The following is a 12,507-nucleotide window of genomic DNA, read 5'->3' as shown; positions in this document are numbered from 1 at the left end:
TTTAATCTGTAGAATTTTTTTCTCATAGTAAGATACATTTAATTTTCATTGTTGTTATATCATTTCAATTAGCCTTTAGTGGTTTAACTCACCCTTGTGAACTATGAAACTGTTTTTCACAGGGTAAATATTAACATTATATATTTTCTATGACATTTTTATGTGAGAAACAGTGCTGCTAATATAATTACAAGAGAGTCTAGTGCTGTTAAATTCCACAAAGTTCATTTGTGATTTCTTTGAATTTTTTGAATTATAGTTTACTTGAAGTAATGCATTTTTCATTTCTCTTACCAAGGTTTAAAAGGTGTCCACATTACTGTGGGCCCTGTCCCCTGCAAGAGACCCACATGGCATTCTGTGGAATGATGGAGGAGTCAGTCAAGATCCTCGGGAACTAGAGCCCCATCCTCCTTTCCTGTGTTCTGTGAATAGGATGTTCTTCTGTGGTCTGTAAGAGAATTGTTCAGTGTCTGTGAAACTGTCATCTTCTTTGTTCACATGGTTGTTTTTTACTCTCTGTTACCAACTTATATCTGCCAACTAGGCTAGTAACTACTTACACAAGGCTTGACCTTTAAGGTGTATGGCTAACTTAACTGCGAGCATATAAAAGACAGTGTTATACACAGTAAAAACAGAAGCAACTTGCTCTGTGACAAGTGCTCCATCTCTCCTGAATAAAACTCTTCTCAGATCTCAGTGCAGAGTCTGAGTCCTTTTTCCATCGTTCGCCGAAGTTGCACTCGGATAGTGCAACTGGCCTATCTCCAGTGTTACACTAGATTCAGATAGTGCAACACTTTACAATTTTGTGTTTTTATACTCAGTAACCACATTTTCTTCTATACAAACTGACAGTGTCTGGTTTTCAGATGAGATGCTTTTACATTTTTATTAAGAGTAACAGAACTAGAAAAAAAAGTCATCATAAAAACAATTTCTAATGAAAATTACCTTATGTGATAATCTTTTGAGTTACTTATGAATTAGTATTTTTCTTATGAAATGTCATAACACTTTTAATATCAAGTTATATTCCATAGCCTGCTTTATTTAGACTCCCATTGGAAATCAAAACAAAAGAGATTACTTACCATTTATTTACTTTTTTACCTGGTCCCTCTTGTCTCACAATGGACATTTCCTTGTTCTCCAAATTTTAGTTAGACTTTTTAAGAGCCCTCATTTTGAGTAAGCCTTATAATTTGGTCCTGTCTTCTGTCTGCTTAGTCCTGTATAACAAGAATCCTGCTTAGTTTAACAAAACTCTTTCCACCCTTGATAGCTGATAATCCTTGCCAGCATTTGGCAAGAATTCAGCCCAATTTACCAAAGGGTCTCCATAACCTCGATGTTTCCTCTTGATTCTTAATAATTCTCTGTCTACTATATCTTGGTACTAATGTCCTGCCTATTCTGGTTTTCTTCACAGTTGAACCCAAGCTCTCTCCAATAGCAATACTCTATTGCAAAAGTCTTGAATAAATACTTCCTTGCCATTTGAACAAGTGTCAGAATATTTTTTTTTCTTTAATACTGTTTTACCAATATGCACAACCTACTGTTTGCATCTATTTCATTATTAGAAACTCTTCAACAAATACAAATGCTGTCTTGGTAACATTGCTCCTTTACCGTATTTTCTACTAGATATTAGTAGGAATGACATTGGGTAAGATCTATTTGTGTATTTTTGACACTTCAGTCTAGTGATAGTTTGTTATCGAAGACATGTTGGTAAATAAAAATCAATTTGAAAAAGATTGCCTGTATGAAAGAAAATGTGTTTACTTATTCCTGTACAGATGAATATAAGTATTTTTCTGGAGGGATACACAAGAAATTATTAATAATTAGGATAATGCCAAAGTCTATGATTTATATGCTAAATTGTTTGCTCAATTCAATATTACTTGTGCTGAAATTAATGGAAGGAAGTAAATATGTTTTCTTTCCAAATTTATGTAAATATGACTGTCCATGCTGCTATTATTAGCACGAACATCTCTGAAGACTTTCTCCCTATATTAAATATTACTAAGTTGGTAAGAAAATTAAAGTTCTAAATCCAAATTTACTCAACAAAATCATGAACATCATTGCACTAAGACTTTAGAACAAACAAATTCTTTAAAATAGAAACTCAGAATAGTTTTGTTAAAAAAGTTAATTTGAATTTAATTATAATAATCATGACAACATCAGAAAGAGACTAAATATAATATGGCATAAAAGACCTTTGAATTAATGAATCAATGATTGTATTTTAATGTATTTAAGGTTATCTGGCATATACTTATTTTGTTGCCTCCTTTCTTCATTTCAGAAGGTGTTGTCCACTGTTACATCTCAGTCCTCTGTAATCTCAAGGGACTTTTCCTACAACCGAAAGTCTAACTCTCTCAGTCTCACAATATTGAAATTTATGGTCTTTGGTTGCAAAATTTTTTATAAAAGTTGGGCCAATACATTTAGGGTTTATAAATTAAAAGTATTCACAGTTTTACATTGCATGAAGTTGTTTTATTTAGAAGGAATTGGCAGAAAGGGTCTTTTCTTTTTAGATTATATCTTTTTCTATTGCTTTCACTGTATCCAAAAGATAATTTTACTGTTTTCATAAAAAAGTTTAGAAATACATTTCATGGTGCTAAATTAGCATATAAATGGATTCAAAAACAACTTCATTCAACTTAATGGCATATCTTCCTTTTTTCTTCTTTCTTTTTATTTCTCCCAGTTGAGAATATAGGTAAGCACTATTGTGGGGACAAATTATAAGTCACTAGATCTCTGAAAGTCACTTTGAGTCGAATGAATTCATTTACATATTAACTAAATCTTATTCTGTGTACAGACACTGAAAATAAACATCAAAATGTTGAGTTCTGAAATTCAACAAAGATTTGTAATAAATGTAATGCATTAGATCAAAATTCTCATATTTTTGAAAATCTGTACCTTTTCAATATGAATTTAAGAGAGAAATTCTAAAGTTCAACTTTACATAAATACAATGCTCCTGAAAAAATAAAAATTGTTTGCAAACCATCACAAATAACAATACTATTTCTTATTTATTTTATTAAATTTACAAACCTGATGATGAGGATGAAGGACAGTGTAAGATTAAGGATCCTCAGAAATTCTGATCATTATTTTTCCAAAATCATCTAGTTTGTAAAGGGGAATTCCTTTCTGAAAATTAAAAGAAGTTATATCATGGGATTTAAATAATATTTGAAACTATTTTTCTATTTGTAATCTATGACATATCATCTAAAACAGAAAGGAAAAATTTTGGTTTGTGGCAGAGTGACAGCTTAAGAAAATATTCTCAAAATATTCCTATATATTCTATTCAGGTTTGAAATGAGCTTTTAAGCACAGAATTGTGTTTAATAATGAGTAGTAGACATATAGCTGTGGAACACACTAGGTTTCATCAGCCAACATGTACAGAGCACATACCCGGTTGTGAACTCAATGACCAGAACTTACATGCAGTGTCTTCAAGTAGATTAGTCTTTTCTGAAATTTAGTTCTATTATCAGCCCTAAGATGTAGTTATCTTAATATCCAGGTAAATTTAGAACCCTGACAGTTTAAGTGGTTTTTCTAGAAATAATGGAATAGTCACATTTGAACTGCTGAAATTACAGGCTTGAGTCACCACACCCAGCTCTTTTTCTTCTTTGGTCAAATGTATTCCTAGATATTTTATGGGTTTTTATAGCTATTGTAAACATCAATTACTTTCCAGATACATATTTCACTAATCTGCTCTTGGCCTAAAAAAAACCCTCTTGATTTGTACATTGACTTTATATCTTACAACTTTGGTGAATTCATCTATTAGTTCTAATAGTATTTTGGAGATGTTTTGGGGTGATTTTTATGTATAAAATCATGTCATCTGCAAACAATGACAATTTGAATTTTTCTATTCCAATTTGGATGCCCTTAATTTGTTAGTAGATTTGATATTTCTTGGGCTTTTTCTTTGAGCATGCTGTTGAATAAAAGTGGTAAAATTTGGCATCATCCTTGTCTTGTTTAGATCTTAGTAAAGAAGTTTTCCAGATTTAAATGTTATCTTATATAGTAGATTATCTTTACTATGTTTAGGTACATTCTTTTCAATCTAATTTTTCTGTATTTCTCTTAAGGGATTTTTAATTTTATCGTATATCTTTTCTGCATCTACTTAGATGATCAGGGGCTTTTTCCCATTCATTCTGGTGATGTCATGTATCACTATTAACACATTTTCAGTATTTTTAATGTATGTAATTAAATCTATCTCCTTAACCAAAGTTTAATTTTTGTTTCTCTGGCACACAAATTCATTATGTGTCTGCTGATTACTAAACATTTGGAGCTCAGGGGTAGGATAACAGGAGACTGAGTTTGATTAGTGAAAACTATATGAATGTGTTAAAATATCTCTTACTGAACCCCACTGTTATGGTTTGGATGTGAAGTGTCCCCCAAAAGCTCACATGTGATATAATGTGACACAGTTCAGAGGGGAAATTATTGGGTTGTGAGAGCCTTAACCCTATCCATGAATTAATCAACTGGTGGGATTAACTGAGTGGTAATTGAAGGCAAGTGGGGTGTGGCTGGAGGAGGGGCATTGGGGGTATGGTTTTGGGGTATATATTTGTGTCTGGCAAGTGAACATTTATCTCTTTGCTTCCTAATCATCATGTGAACTGCTTCCCTCTACCACACTCTTCTGCCATGATGTTCAGCCTCACCTTGAGCCCCAAGGAATGGAGTCCACTGTCTATTGATTGAGATCTTTGAAACCATAAGCCCCCAAATAAACATTTCCGCCTTTATAGTTGTTCTGACTGGGTCTTTAAGTCATAGTGGTAAGAAAGCTGACTGAAACACCCACTAATGCATATAATTGTTGCAGGTTAATACCTTTAAAGAATAGAATTTATGAATAAATTTCTAAAACAATTATCTGAAGTATATTACTAAACAAATACAATAATATTTCATGTTAAATGCAATAATTACGTAAGCACAAACATATTAAAATTAAAACTATTTATTTTATTCACATTTATTTGAATCACACCTATAGTTTACTTTAAAACTTAATTTTGCTTTACTGTTTCATACTGTGATTCATTGCATAACATTAAAATTTACATGTAGAGTTAAATTATTGATAAACCATCTTATAATATATTTGACATTACAATTCAATAGAAAACCTGATTTAATCAAAAATAAATGAGGATTTAATTATTTACCTTAAAATTTTGAAATGAACAATCCAGTAGAATAAATTAATGTAGTTCCCATTTTTGTGTAGAAAACATCCATTATTCTTGAGCTGAGCAATATGGGGTGAACCACCTGGCAAATATATGTTATTTTCTTTTGGAGAAAACACTTCAAAATATCACAAAAAATGAAGTATGACCTCCTAATTTTCTTTTCCTGTCTTCAATATAATAATAAACATCTATAACATCTAGTGAATCTATTGTGGAGGTCATGGAACTCTTCAATGGGGCACATTATATGCTATTTGAATACATTGTTATAAATTGTAGAATTTCCAAATATTTTCCATTATCTGTTTGAGATTAGAGAAAATAATCTTTTCAAATTTTTATTTTGTTATTTTTTAGTTTTTTCTCAATATTTAATATCTATAATTTGACAGGCCAAGTTTTAAAAATCATTTTATTATTTTTTGATTCCAATTTCATTGTTTAATTTTATTCTTTGTAATTTTTCTGTATTTTTCAACCACCTTTTCTCTTAGAGGGGTGTCACCTTTTTACTCTTGTTGCAATTTCACATTTTTTCTTCATGGATCTTCATGAATTGTTGATGACATTTTTTCTGGGATCCATTCCTCATCTGCATTCTTCAGACTCTGGGTAAAACATATTTACTCGTGTTCTGTTAAACAGTGATGATGATGAACCAAACAGACATCATGAAAATTAATTTTAGAAAAAATTCCTTCAAGGTTAATTTCCCATGCATATTTATATATAACACCCTCCAAGGTTTGCAGTTGATTATAGGAATAGTCATATTATCTCCCAATTTCTATAGCAAGAATGTGTTGATATCATTATATCCTAATGAAAACAATAATTAATTCAAGACATGTAATCAAACACAGTTTCCTTGGAGGATCGCCACTGGTGTGCATTAGTGGATGTTTTAATCAACTTTTTTCGTCACTGTGAGCAAAAAACCTGATAGGAGCAATTAGAGGAGGAAAAGTTAATTTGGGTCTCACAGCTTTAGAGGTCTCAGTTCATGGTTGGCTGACTCCATTGCTTTGGGCCTCAGATGAGTCAGAAGAATATCATGGAAAAGGGTATGAAGGAGGAAAGCAGCTCAGAACACGGCAATCACGAAGCAGAGACTCACTCACCAGGGATAAAATATAAATCCTAAAGGTAAGCCTCCAGTGACCTACTTCTTGTAACCACACCTTAATTGCCTACAGTTAACTGCCCAGTTAAAACTATATGAGTGGATTAATACACTGATTAGGTTAAGACTCCCATAACCCTATCAATTCACTTCTGAATATTTGTACTGTTGAACACAAGAGATTTTGGGGAGCACTTCATATTTAAATCATAACAGTGAGCTATTAGTTCATTTAGAGTACATCATTCCCAACAATGTATTCCAGTTATTCATTTGTTGAACTTAAGTAAAGGGATATTATGAAGATAAAAAAAATCATCTAAGTAAAATGTAATAGGTCAACACATTTCATGCTCGATAAATGCTTGTAACTTCAAATTTATTTTCATAATTCATAAAGAAAATATGAACTTACTTGATTTTACCAAGTACTATTTAGCATATATTTATATATTTATAGGCAAAAATGTCCAGGAAAAGTCTTCCTTAGAGAATTATCTACTTTCAAATATAACCAGGAGAATGCTGTTCTATTTTAAGCATTTTCATTATTTTTCCTGAAAGTCACCAATTCCATATGCATTGATTCCAATAAGTTGATCACTTTAAATTGTCAAGACAAAAATTACCCCAGTTGTAGCAACCATAGAGGTGACACTCAGAGTACCTTCCAGCTTCTCCTAAGCATTCATGCCTAGGGAAAGTTTTCTTTTAGTTGTTATGAGTCAAGAGTTGAGAAATGTAAAAACACAATAGACCTGGGTCATTGCTACCCAGTGTGGGCACCACTAGAAGGTAATCTCTGCTGTGGACTTTACTAGGGCCTGGTTGAGACTCAGAACTGCACTAGAGTGAAAGGTTTCACTACATCTTCCTCCCTGACCTCTTTCCTATCACAAGTGTTAGACATGGATAGGACACTAAAATATCTCCCTCATTTTCCCTGCTTCTTGCCTTCTGTTTTAGTTCATTTGTGCTACTATAGCAAAAATATTTGACTGTGCAATTTATAAATAACACAAAATTATTTCCCAAGGTTCCGAAGTTCAACATCAAAAGCAGACAGGTCCAGCAGATGACGAAGCCTGCTCTCTGCTTCCAAGAGGATGTCTTGCTGTTGCAGAATGCACACGGGCAATGTCCCCACGTGGCACCTGAGACATGGGGGAAAGGGGCAAATGGCTCCTTCACACCGCTCTAATAAACTCTCTGATCTATTCATGACAGCTCTATTTTCATATCACCTATGAAAGTCCACACCACTTTTTTTTTTCAATTTTGTATACAAATGAGATACATGTTGTTTCTCTATTTGTACATGGAGTCAAGGCATACCATTTGTGTAATCATAAATTTACATAGGGCAATGATGTTTGATTCATTATTTTTTCCCTTCCCCCCCACCACTCCCACCCCTCTTTTCCCTCTATACAGTCCTTCTTTCCTCCATTCTTACCACCTTTCTTATCCCTAACCCTAAACCTAACCCTAACCCCTCCCACCCCAATTATATGTCATCATCCGCTTATCAGCGAGATCATTTGTCCTTTGGTTTTTTGAGATTGGCTTATCTCACTTAGCATGATATTCTCCAATTTCATCCTTTTGCCTGCAAATGTCATAATTTTTTCATTCTTCATTGCGGAGTAATATTCCATTGTATATATATGCCACAGTTTCTTTATCCATTCATCAACTGAAGGGCATCTAGGTTGGTTCCACAATCTGACTATGGTGAATTGAGCAGCAATGAACATTGACATGGCTGTATCTCTGTAGTATGCTGATTTTAAGTCCTTTGGGTATAGGCCAAGGAGTGGGATAGCTGGGTCAAATGGTGTTTCCATTCCAAGCTTTCTGAGGAATCTCCATACTGCTTTCCAGAGTGGCTGCACTAATTTGCAACCCCACCAGCAATGCATGAGTGTACTTTTGTCCCCACATCCTCGCCAACACCTATTGTTGTTTGTGTTCTTGATAATCGCCATTCTAATTGGATGAGATGAAATCTTAGGGTAGATTTGATTTGCATTTCTCTTATTACTAGAGATGTTGAACATTTTTTCATATATCTGGTGATTGCTTTGCTTATACATCTTCTGTAAAATGTCTGTTTATTTCTAGGCCCATTTGTAGATTGGATTATTTGTATTCTTGGTGTAGAGTTTTTGAGTTCTTTATAGATTCTGGAAATTAGCGCTCTATCTGAAATATGAGTGGCAAAGATATTCTCCCACTCTGTAAGGCTATCTCTTCACATTACTGAGAGTTTCCTTTGCTGAGAAAAAGCTTTTTAGTTTGAATCTATCCCAGTTGTTGATTCTTGCTTTTATTTCTTGTGCTATGGGAGTCCTGTTAAGGAAGTCTGATCCTAAGCCAACAAGTTGAAGGTTTGGACCTACTTTTTCTTCTATAAGATGCAGGGTCTCTGTCTGATTCCGAGGTCCTTGATCCATTTTGAGTTGAATTTTGTGCAGGGTGAGAGATAGGGGTTTAATTTCATCCTGTTGCATATGGTTTTCCAGTTTTCCCAGCACCATTTGTTGAAGAGGCTATCTTTTCTCCATTGCATATTTTTGGAACCTTTGTCTAGTATGAGAAAATTGTATTTATTTGGCTTTGTGTCCATGTCCTCTATTCTGTACCATTGATCTACCTGTCTATTTTGGTACCAATACCATGCCGTTTTTGTTACTATTGCTTTGTAATAGAATCGAAGATCTGGTATTGCAATACCCCCTGCTTCACTCTTTCTGCCAAGGATTGCTTTAGCTATTCTGGGTTTTTTATTCTTCCAGATGAATTTCATAATTGCTTGCTCTATTTCTTTAAGGTACATCATTGGGATTTTAATTGGAATTGCATTGAATCTGTATAGAACTTTTGGTAGTATGGCCATTTTGACAATATTAATTCTGCCTATCCAGGAACATGGGAGATCTTTCCATCTTCTAAGGTTTTCTTTAATTTCTTTCTTTAGTGTTCTATAGTTCTCATTGTAGACGTCTTTCCCCTATTTTGTGAGGTTGATTCCCAAGTATTCTATTTTTTTTGAAGCTATCGTGAATGGGGTAGTTTTCCTAATTTCTATTTCTGAAGATTCATCACTTATGTATAAAAATGCATTGGATTTATGAGCATTGATCTTGTAACCTGCTACTTTACTGAATTCACTTATGAGTTCTAAAAGTTTTCTGGTGGAATTTCCAGGTTCCTCTAAATATATAATCATGTCATCAGCGAACAGGGATAGTTTGAGTTCTTCTTTTCCAATTCATATCCCTTTAATTTCTTTGGTTTGTCTAATTTGCTCTGGCTAGAGTCTCAAGGATGATGTTGAATAGAAGTGGTGAAAGAGGGCATCCCTGCCTTGTTGCAGTTTTTAGGGGGAACGCTTTCAGTTTTTCACCATTTAGAATGATATTGGCCATAGGCTTGGTGTAGATGGCCTTTATAATGTTAAGGAATGTTCCCACTACCCCAATTTTTTCTAGTGTTTTGAGTATGAAGGGATGCTGTATTATATCCAATGCTTTTTCTGCATCTATTGAAATAATCATGTGATTCTTAATTTTAAGTCTGTTGATATGGTGAATGTCATTTATTGATTTCTGGATGTGGCACCAACCTTGCATCCCTGGGATAAAACCCACTTGATCGTGGTGCACTATCTTTTTAATATATTTTTATATGTGATTTGCTAAAATTTTGTTGAGAATTTTTGCGTCGATGTTCATTAAGGATATTGGTCTGAATTTTTTTTTCCTCGATGTGTCTCTGTCTGGTTTAGGTATCAGGGTGATATTGGCTTCATAGAACGAGTTTGGGAGGGTTCCCTCCTCTTCTATTTCATGGAATACTTTGAGGAGTATTGGAATGAGCTCTTCTTTAAAGGTTTTGTAGAACTCGGCTGAGAACCCATCTGGTCCTGGACTTTTCTTTTTTGGTAGGCTTTTGATGACCTCTTCTATTTCATTGCTTGAAATTCGTTTATTTAAGTTGTGTATGTCCTCCTCATTCAGTTTAGGTCATTCATATGTCTCTAGAAATTTGTTGATGTCTTCGAGGTTTTCTGTTTTGTTGGAGTATAGATTTTCGAAATAGCTTCTAATTATGTTTTGTATTTCACTCATGTCTGTTGTGATGTTTCCTTGTTCATTCCGAATTTTAGTAATTTGAGTTTTCTCCCTCTTTCTCTTTTAGTGTGGTTAAGGGTTTATCAATTTTGTTAATTTTTTCAAAGAACCAACTATTTATTTTGTTAATTTTTCCAATTGTTTCTTTTGTTTCAATTTCGTTGATTTCAGCTCTGATTTTAACTATCTCCTGTCTTCTACTACTTTTGGTATTGGTCTGCTCTTCTTTTTCTAGGGATTTGAGCTGTAGTGTTAAGTCTTTTATTTGTTGATTTCTACTTCTTTTGTTGATGTGCCCCATGAAATAAATCATCTTCTAAGTACTGCTTTCATAGTGTTCCAGAGATTTTGATATGATGTCTTTGTTCTCGTTTACTTCTAAGAATTTTTTTATTTCCCTCCTGATGTCTTCTGTTATCCATTCATCATATAATAGCATATTATTTCATCTCCAGGTATTGGAGAAGTTTCTGTTTTTTATTCTGTCATTTATTTCTAATTTCAGTCCATTATGATCTGATAGAGTACAAGGTACTATCTCTATCGTCTTGTATTTGCTAACAGTTGCTTTGTGGCTTAAAAAATGGCCTATTTTAGAGAGGGATTCATGTGCTGCTGAGAAGAAAGTGTATTTGTTCTTTGTTGGATGGTATATTCCATATATGTCAGTTAAGTCCAAATTGTTGATTGTGTTATTGATATCTATGGTTTGTTTATTCAGTTTTTGTTTGGAAGATCCAATCAGTGGTGAGAGAGGTGTGTTAAAATCACCTAGTATTATTGTGTTGTGGTCTATTTGATTTCTGGAATTGAGAAAGATTTGTTTGACGTACATGGATAAGCCAATGTTCCGGGCATAGATATTTATGATTGTTATGTCTTGCTGATTTATGCTTCCCTTAAGCAGCATGTAATGTCCTTCTTTATCCCTTCTGACTAGTTTTGAGTTGAAGTCCACATTATCTGAAATGAGGTTGAATACTCCAGCTTTTTTGCTGTGTCTGTGTGCATGGTATGTTTTTTCCCATCCTTTCACCTTTAGTCTATGGATATCTCTTTCTATGATATGAATCTCTTGCAGGCAGCATATTGTTGGATTTTTCTTTTTAATCCAATCTGCCAGTCTATGTCTTTTGATTGATGAGTTCAGGCCATTAACATTCATGGTTATTACTGTGATATGATTTGTGTTCCCAGTCATTTGACTCATTTTTGTTTTTTGACATGCTTTTGTTTCTCCTTTATTTGGCTATTCCTTTAGGCTAGTTCCTCCCGTTGCTGATTTGCATCATTGTTTTTCATCTCTTCCTCATGGAATATTTTGCTGAGAATATTCTGTATTGCCGGCTTTCTTTTTGTAAATTCCTTTAGCTTTTGTTTATCATGGAAGGATCTTATTTCATCCTCAAATCTGAAAGTAAGTTTTGCTGGGTATAAGATTCTTTTTTGGCATCCGTTTTCTTTCAGGGTTTGATAAATGTTGTCCAGCCCCTTCTAGCTTTTAGGGTCTGGATTGAAAAATCTGCTGATATTCTTATCGGTTTCCCCCTGAATGTAATTTGATTCTTTTCTCTCGCGGCCTTTAAAATTCTGTCTTTATTTAGTATGTTAGGTATTTTCATAATAATGTGCCTTGGTGTGGGTCTGTTGTAATTTTGTATATTTGGAACCCTATAAGCCTCTTGTACTTGGTTTTCCATTTCGTTCTTCAGATTTGTGAAATTTTCTGATATTATTTCATTGAATAGATTGTTCATTCCTTTGGTTTGTTTCTCTAAGCCTTCCTCAATCCCAATAATTCTTAAATTTGGACTTTTCATGATATCCCTTAATTCTTGTAGATTCTGTTCATGATTTTTTACCATCTTCTCTGTTTGGCCAACTTTGTTTTCAAGATTAAATATTTTTTCTTCAATGTCTGAGGTTCTGTCTTTCAGGTGTTCTA

This window comes from Sciurus carolinensis, chromosome 9 (assembly GCF_902686445.1).
Source record: "Sciurus carolinensis chromosome 9, mSciCar1.2, whole genome shotgun sequence".
Classification (NCBI taxonomy): domain Eukaryota; kingdom Metazoa; phylum Chordata; class Mammalia; order Rodentia; family Sciuridae; genus Sciurus; species Sciurus carolinensis.
Note: the sequence above shows the minus strand (reverse complement) of the source record.